General features: G+C 38.1%; 1 protein-coding gene and 1 long non-coding RNA gene across 6 annotated transcripts in view; one reads left to right on the top strand and one right to left on the bottom strand.

Annotated features, from left to right (window-relative positions):
- The window catches only part of LOC119470295, a 17,216-nt gene extending 10,666 nt beyond the window's left edge, over positions 1–6,550 (top strand). The window contains exon 3 of the long non-coding RNA XR_005199176.1: positions 5,399–6,550. This is a non-coding gene — a long non-coding RNA (uncharacterized LOC119470295). The remainder of the gene's footprint in view (positions 1–5,398) is intronic.
- The window catches only part of GTDC1 (glycosyltransferase like domain containing 1), a 416,322-nt gene that overhangs the window by 163,504 nt on the left and 244,290 nt on the right, over positions 1–8,528 (bottom strand). The window lies entirely within an intron of this gene.

Raw genomic sequence — 8,528 nt, 5'->3', positions numbered from 1 at the left:
TTTTTTTTTTTTTTGGTACTTTAAGTTTTGGGTTACATGTGCAGATCTTGCAGGATTGTTGCATAAGTACACACACGCCATGGTGGTTTGCTGTCTCCATCCCCGTTACCTACATCAGGTATTTCTCCCAAGGTTAACCTCCCCAACCTCCCTGCCCTCTGCTGTCCCACCCCTAGACCCCACCCCTAAACATACCCCAGTGTGTGATGTTCCCCTCCCTGTGTCCATGTGTTCTCATTATTCAACACCCGCCTAAGAGTGAGAACCTACAGTGTTTGGTTTTCTCTTCTTGCATCAGTTTGCTGAGAATGATGGTTTCTAGATTCATCCATGTCCCTACAAAGGACAAGAACTCATCATTTTTTTATGGCTGCATAGTATTCCATGGTGTTTATCTGCCACATTTTCTTTGTCTGGTCTATCACTGGTGGGCATTTGGGTTGGTTCCAGGTCTTTGCTATTGTAAACAGTGCTGCAATGAATATATGTGTGCATGTGTCTTTAAAATAGAAGGATTTATAATCCTTTGGGTATAGACCTAGTATTGGTATAGACTTTGGGTACAGACCCAGTATTGCTGGGTCAAATGGAATTTCTATTTCTAGGTCCTTGAGGAATCACCACGCTGTCTTCCACAATGGCTGAATTAATTTACACTCCCACCAACAGTGTAAAAGTGTTGCTATTTCTCCACATCCTCTCCAGCATCTGTTGCCTGCAGATTTTTTAATGATCGCCATTCTAACTGGTGTGAAATGGTATCTCAATGTGGTTTGATTTTCATTTCTCTAATGACCAGTGATGATGAGCATTTTTTCATGTTTCTTGGCCTCATAAATGTCTTCTTTTGAAAAGCGTCTGTTCATACCCTTCGCCCACTTTTGAATAGGTATGTTTGTTTCTTTCCTGCAAATCTGTTTTAGTTATTTGTAGATTCCGGATATTAGCCCTTTGTCAGATGAGTAGATTGCAAAATTTTTTTTCCCATTCTGTTGGTTGCTGGTTCACTCTAATGATTCTTTTGCTGTGCATAAACTCTTAAGTTTAATTAGATCCCATTTGTCTATTTTGGCTTTTGTTGCCAATGCTTTTGGTGTTTCACTCATGAAGTCCTTGCCTATGCCTATGTCCTGAATAGTACTGCCTAGGTTTTCTTCTAGGCTTTTTATAGTGTTAGGTCTTATGTTTAAGTCTTTAATCCATCTGGAGTTAATTTTAGTGTAAGGTGTAAGGAAGGGGTCCAGCTTTCTGCACATGACTAGCCAGTTTTCCCAATACCATTTATTAAACAGGGAATCTTTTCCCCATTGCTTGTTTTTGTCAGGTTTATCAAAGATCAGATGGTTGTAGATGTGTGGTGTTGCTTCCAAGGCCTCTGTTCTGTTCTATTAGTCTGTATCTCTGTTTTGGTACCAGTATCAAGCTGTTTTGATTACTGTAGCCTTGTAGTATAGTTTCAAGTTAGGTAGCATGACACCTTCAGCTTTATTCGTTTTGCTTAGAATTGTCTTGGCTATGAAGGCTCTCTTTTGGTTCCATATCAAGTTTAAAGTGTTTTTTTTCCAGTTCTGTGAAGAAGGTCAATGGTAGCTTGATGGGGATAGTGTTGAATCCATAAATTACTTTGGGCAGTAAGGTCATTTTCACAATATTGATTCTTCCTAACCATGAGCATGGAATGTTTTTCCATCTGTTTGTGTCCTCTCATTTCCTTGAGCAGTGGTTTGTAGTTCTCCTTGAAGATGTCCTTCACATCCCTTATTAGTTGTATTCCTCGGTATTTTATTCTCTTTGTAGCAATTGCAAATGGGAGTTTCCTCATGATTTGGCTCTCTGTCTGTTATTGGTGTATAGAAATGCTTGTGATTTGTGCACATTGATTTTGTATGCTGAGACTTTGCTGAAGTTGCTTATCGGTTTCAGAAGATTTTGGGCTGAGATGATGGGGTCTTCTAAAAATACAATCATGTCATCTGCAAATAGAGACAATTTGACTTCCTCCTTTCCTAACTGAATACCCTTTATTGATTTTTCTTGCCTGATTGCTCTGGCTAGAACTTCCAATACTATATTGAGTAAGAGTGGTGAGAGGGCATCCTTGTCTAGTGCCAGATTTCGCAGGGAATGTTTCCTGTTTTGCCCACTCAGTATGATATTTGCTGTGGGTCAGTCATAAATAGCTTTTATTAATTTGAGAGATGTTCCATCCATACATAGTTTATTGAGAGTTTTTAGCATAAAGGGCTGTTGAATTTTGTTGAAGGCCTTCTCTGCATCTATTGAGATAATTATGTGTTTTTTGTCTTTGGTTCTGTTTATTTATGAATTACGTTTACAGATTTGCATATATTGAACCAGCCTTGCATCTTTGGGATGAAGCGTACCTGATCGTGATGGGTAAGCTTTTTGATGTACTGTTGCCACTGGTTTGCCAGTATATCATTGGAGATTTTTGCATCGATGTTCATCAGGGATACTGGCCTGAAGATTTCTTTTTTAGTTGTGTCTCTGCCAGGTTTTGGTATAAGGATCATGTTGGTCTCATAAAATGAGTTGGGGAGGATTCCCTCTTTTTGTATTGTTTTGAATAGTTTCAGAAGGAATGGCACCAGCTCCTCATTGTATGGCTGGTACAATTTGGCTGTAGATCCGTCTGGATCTGGACCTTTTTTGGTTGGTATGCTATTAATTGTGGCCTCAATTGCAGGTCTTGTTACTGGTCTATTCAGGGTTTCTACTTCTTCCTGGTTTAGGCTTGGGAGGGTACGAATGTCCAAGAATTTATCCATTTCTTCCATTTACTGGTTTATATGCATGGATTTGTTTCTAGTAATCTTTGATGATAGCTTGTATTTCTGTGGAATCAGTGGTATCCCCTTTATTGTTTTATATTGCATGGATTTGATTCTTCTCTCTTTTCTTTTTTATTAATCTGGCTATTTTGTTGATCTTTCCAAAAAACCAGCTCCTGGATTTTTTTATTTTTTTGAAGCGTTTTTTGTGTCTGTATCTCCTTCAGTTCTGCTCTGATCTTAAGTTATTTCTTGTCTTCTGCTAGCATTTGAGTTTTGTTTGTTTGTTTGTTTGTTTTTAATGTTGCTCCTCTAGCTCTTTCAATTTTGATGATAGGGTGTTGATTTCAGGTCTTTCCTCACTTCTCATGTGGGCATTTATTGCTATAAATTTCCCTCTGGACACTGCTTTAAATGTGTTCCAGAGATTTTGGTATGTTATGTATTCATTCTCATTGGTTTTGAAGAACATCTTTATTTCTGTCTCCATTTGTTTACCCAGTCATCGTTCAGGAGCCAGTTATTCAGTTTTCACGTAGTTGTGTGGTTTTGAGTGAGTTTCTTAATCCTGAGTTTTAATTTGATTACACTGTGGTCTGAGAGACTGTTAGGATTTCCTTTCTTTTGCATTTGCTGAAGAGTAATTTTCTTCCAATTATGTGGTCAATTTTAAAGGAGGTGTGATGTGGTGCTGAGAAGAATGTATATTCTGTGGATTTGGGGTGGAGGGTTCTGCAGATGTCTGTTAGGCCTGTTTGGTCCAGATCTTCGTTCAAGTCCTGTATATCCTTGTTGATTTTCTGTCTTGTTGATCTGTCTGATATTGACAGTGGACTATTCCTGTGTGGGATACTAAGTCTCTTTGTAGGTCATTAAGAACTTGCTTTATGTATCTGGATGCTCCTGTGTTAGGTGCATATATATTTAGGATAGTTAGCTCTTCTTGTTGCATTGATCTTTTTACCATTATGTAATGCCCTGCTTTGTCTCTTTTAATCTTTGTGGGTTTAAAGTCTGTTTTATCAGAGAGTAGGATTACAACCCCTACATTTTTTTTGCTCTCCATTTGCATGGTAAATCTTTTTCCATACCTTTATTTTAAGTCTATGTGTGTCTTTTGCATATGAGACGGGTCTCCTGAATACAGCACACTGATGGGTCCTTACTTTTTAATCCAGTTTGCCAGTCTGTGTCTTTCGATTGGAGCATTTAGGCAATTTACATTTAATGTTAATATTGCTATGTGTGAATCTGATTCTGCCATTTTGTTACTGGCTGGTTGTTTTGTGTGTTAGTTGATGCAGTTTCTTCATTTCATCGTTGGTCTTTACCATTTGATATGTTTTTGCAGTGGCTGGTACTGGTTGTTCTATTCCATGTTTAGTGCTTCCTTCAGGAGCTCTTCTAAGGCAGGTCTGGTGGCAATGAAATCTCTCAGTAATTGCTTGTCCGTTAATGATTTTATTTCTCCTTCGCTTATGAAGCTTAGTTTGGCTGGATATGAAATTCTGGATTGAAAGTTCTTTTCTTTAAGGATATTGAATATTGGCTCCCACTCTCTTCTGGCTGGTAGGCTTTCTGCCAAGAGATCCACTGTGAGTCTGATGGGCTTCCCTTTGTGGGTGACCGAGCTTTCTCTCTGGCACTCCCTTAGCACTTTTTCCTTCATTTCAACCCTAGTGAATCTGACAATCATGTGCCTTGGGATTACTCTTCTTGAGAAGTATCTTGGTGGTGTTCTCTGTATTTCCTAGATTTGAATGTTGGCCTGCCTTGCTAGGCTGGAGAAGTTCTCCTGGATATCCTGAAGAGTGTTTTCCAGCTTGGATTCATTCTCCCTGTCACATTCAGGCACACTGATCAAGCATAGATTAGGTCTTTTCACATAATCCCATATTTCTTGCACGGTTTGTTCATTTCTTTTCACTCTTTTTTCTTTAATCTTGCCTTCTCATTTTATATCATTGAGTTGATCTTCAATCCCTGATATCCTTTCTTCTGCTTTATTGATGCAGCTATTGGAACTTCTATACACTTCATGAAGTTCTCATGCTGTGTTTTTCAGCTCCATCAAGTTGTTTATGTTCCTCTCTAAGGTGGTTATTCTAGTTAGCATTTCATCTAACCTTTTTCCAAGGATTTTAGTTTCTTTGCATTGGGTTAGAACATGTTCCTTTAGGTCACAGAAGTTTGTTATTACCCACCTTCTGAAGCCTGCTTCTGTCAATTCATCAAACTCATTCTCCATCCTGTTTTGTTCCCTTGTTGGTGAGGAGTTGTGATCCCTCAGAGGAGGAGAGGCATACTGGTCTTTGATGTTTTCATCCTTTTTGTGCTGGTTTCTTCCCATCTTCGTGGAATTATCTACCTTTGGTTTTTGAACTTGGTGATTTCGGACAGTGTCTCTGAATGGACATCCTTTCTGTTGATGTTGAAGCTATTTCTTTTTGCTTTTTAGTTTTCCTTCTAACAGTCCGGCCCCTCTGCTGTATGAAGCTTTTTTTTTTTTTTTTTTTTGGGTTATTCTGGGATCAGGTAGTCACTTGAGGAGGCAGTCTGTTCCTTGTCTGTCTGCAGAGGCACTGTCTGGGCTGTCTCAGACTCAGCCTGGCTTTTGTTTACACAGGTGAGATTGGACCCGCCTTTGCAATGGCAGATGCTCTTATCTCCACTGAGCTCAATCGTCTGGTGTCAAGCTTGACCTGATGTGCGGGCTGTGAAACTGTCAAGTGAGAGGGCTTCAGTTTTCTGGTCTTTGTGGGGGCGGGACCGCCAAGCCGAATCACCTGTCTCCCTGCTTTCAGCTCTCCCTCTTTCTGGGGGGCAAGTAGATCAGTCCCGCAGGCGCTCTTGACACTAGTCAAAACTTCTGCCCAGTTCTGTGCCGACAACTTGCGGTGCTGTGCTGGCCGGAGCTGTGGCTTAGATCTGTGTTGGTAACTCACAGTGCTTTTCAGCCCTGTGGCATTCTCCTGGACTGTGGGTTGCAAAGGGCATGGGAGAAGCACAGTATCTGAACCAGAGTGCTGAGGGGTAAAGTCCCTGATCCTCCGGTCAGTTGCACTTCCTGGGTTGGGTAGCGCCCCACCCTGCCTCAGTTCTCCCTCCTTGGGCTACACCCACTGTCCAACTAGTCCCACTGAAGTGAACATGGCACCTCAGTTGGAGATATGAAGATCATTTGCCTTCTGCATCTCTCTCACTGGGAAGTGAGCTCCGGAGCTGTTCCTATTCGGCCGCCTTGACAGAAGTCCCTGTCATGTCTCTTAAAATGATTTATAGTTTCAAACTAATCCCATCCAAAATCTCAGAGGGCTTTTCTCCCCCTAAGAAACTGACAATCTTATTCTAAATTTCACCTGCAAAAATAAAGGACTTAGAAGAGCCAAAATAAATGTAAAAAAGAAAAAATTTGGAGGAATCACAATACCTGCCTTCAAGACTTATTATAAATAAAATAATCATCATCAGTGTAGTACTGACATCAAAAAAGACAAATAGATCAATGGAACAGAATAAAGAGTTGAGAAACAGACACACACGCACACCACACACGCAAACACATTGAATTGATTTTCAATGAATTTTCTAAAGGTAATTAGGTAAAGGCAATTAGGTAGAGAAAATATAGTTTTGTTCCAACATACGGTGCTGGAACAACTGGGTATCTATATGTCAAAAAGAAAACAAACTTGGATTCATATCTTCCACCATATATAAAAATGAATTCAAAACTGATCATAAATCTAAATGTAAAATCTAATTCTAAATTGTAAAACCTAAATCTAAATGTAAAACCCTAATTCTAAATTGTGAAAATCTAAATGCAAAACATCTAGGAAAAACCTGGGAGAAAATTTGTATGGCCTTGGGTTATGTAAAGGTTATTTAGATATAATAAAAATGTGATGCATAAAATAAATGAATAAATTGGCCTTTATCAAAATTAAGAACTTTTGTTCTTCAAAAGTTACTATTAAAGACAAGGCAAATAATAGAATAAAATGTTATATACATTTATCTAAAATTAGAAAAGACCGACCTTATCAAGTGCTGGTGAGGATGCGGAGAAACTGGAACTCTCATGTACTGCAGGTGGGAATGCAAAGAAATACACCTGCTTTGGAAGACTGGTGATTTATTTAAAAAATAAAAACACAAATCTACCATATTCCAACTATTCCACTCCTAGGTATGTACTCAAGGGGAATGAAGGCATTTTGACCATTCAAAGACTTGCACACAAATGTTCATAGTAGCTTAATTGGTAATATCTGAAAACTAAACATGATCTAAATGCTCATCAACATGTAGATAAACAAATTGTGATATATCCATATAATGACATACTAATTAGCAATAAAAAAGAATGAATTATTGGACACCAAACGAGGCTGGATCTAAAATAATAATGCTGAGTGAAACAAGCCAGATAAAGAGAAGTGCATATTATGTTTTCATTCAGATGAAGTTATTTAAAAAATCTAACTGATAGTGACAGAAAACTTTTCAGTAATGTCAGAGAATGTGAACTGGGATAGAAGTGGGGGATGAGGATTGACAGAGAAAGGTTACAGGAATCATGAGGAAACTTTCAGAGTGATAGATATGTTCATTATCTTGTCTCTGGTGATGGTTACACAGGTGTATACATATGTCAAAATTTATAAAATTGTACATCTTATATGTAGTTTACTGTCTACCAGTTTACCTCAATAAAGCTGTTAAAAACACAATCTAACTAAAGAATGGGGGTTTGCATTGTATAAGGTTAACAAAAGCAGTAGTTTTAGTCATTTTCAACTGTTGGATAAACAACAAAAGTTGAGAGTACAAGTTATTTTTCACACAACTGACCATACACTGGGGAAGGAGAAGGGAGTATAAGTGATCTTGAGGTAGTCGTTTCCTAACTAAAACCCACATCTGCTATAAGATCCTAATTTTAGCCATTCATAAGTTATACAAATTCTTATCACAAACATATTATATATCATAGGACTTTATAGTACCTAAAGAACACTATCTATAAATAAAAGACAAGTTAAATAAATAAACTTTGTGTGTGTGTGTGTGTGTGTGTGTGTGTGTGTGTGTGTGTGTAGGAAACACTGAGTATCTGGGGAAAACCACCAGGAATAAACAATATATAAGTAGTATATATTATTCTAGTAGCTATTGGACATAAAGTGAATAAAAATTATTTGGGACAGCAAGACCAAAATATCCAGTTATTTTTATGCTGGAAAAAATTATGTGACCACATTTTTCTTTAACACATTCAGCACTAGACAACATGAAGAGACTGATGAGAAAGCATGCTGGTCATAATGGATTTACAGGGCTCTGAAATCCTGTGTTTCCAGAGATAATTTTTATCTATACGATTACTTTAGAAAGAGTTCTTGATATGGGAAACAACTTTTTCTAAAGTTCCAAGATGAAGGAATAACACATACAATCAAAAGCAACAAAGGGAACCGCCTGGCTAAAGCCAAGATACCCACATACACTCTTGACATAATTACACCTGATGTGACATAAAAGAGTAGCAAATTTTTACAAACAAACTTTTAAAAAAGGTAACAAACTTGACAGTGTATGCTCATGAAGGGCTGACATTTGCAAAGCAATCAATCATCTTGGAAAATGGTGTTCTTATTGTTTCCAGAATGGGCTTCACTACCACATTAAGCGCAAACAAGTAAATAATGAAACTTTAAAATGTCATTGACG

This window comes from Cebus imitator, unplaced genomic scaffold, assembly GCF_001604975.1.
Source record: "Cebus imitator isolate Cc_AM_T3 unplaced genomic scaffold, Cebus_imitator-1.0 Scaffold27, whole genome shotgun sequence".
Classification (NCBI taxonomy): Eukaryota; Metazoa; Chordata; class Mammalia; order Primates; family Cebidae; genus Cebus; species Cebus imitator.
This window is presented reverse-complemented; position numbering and strand designations above follow the sequence as displayed.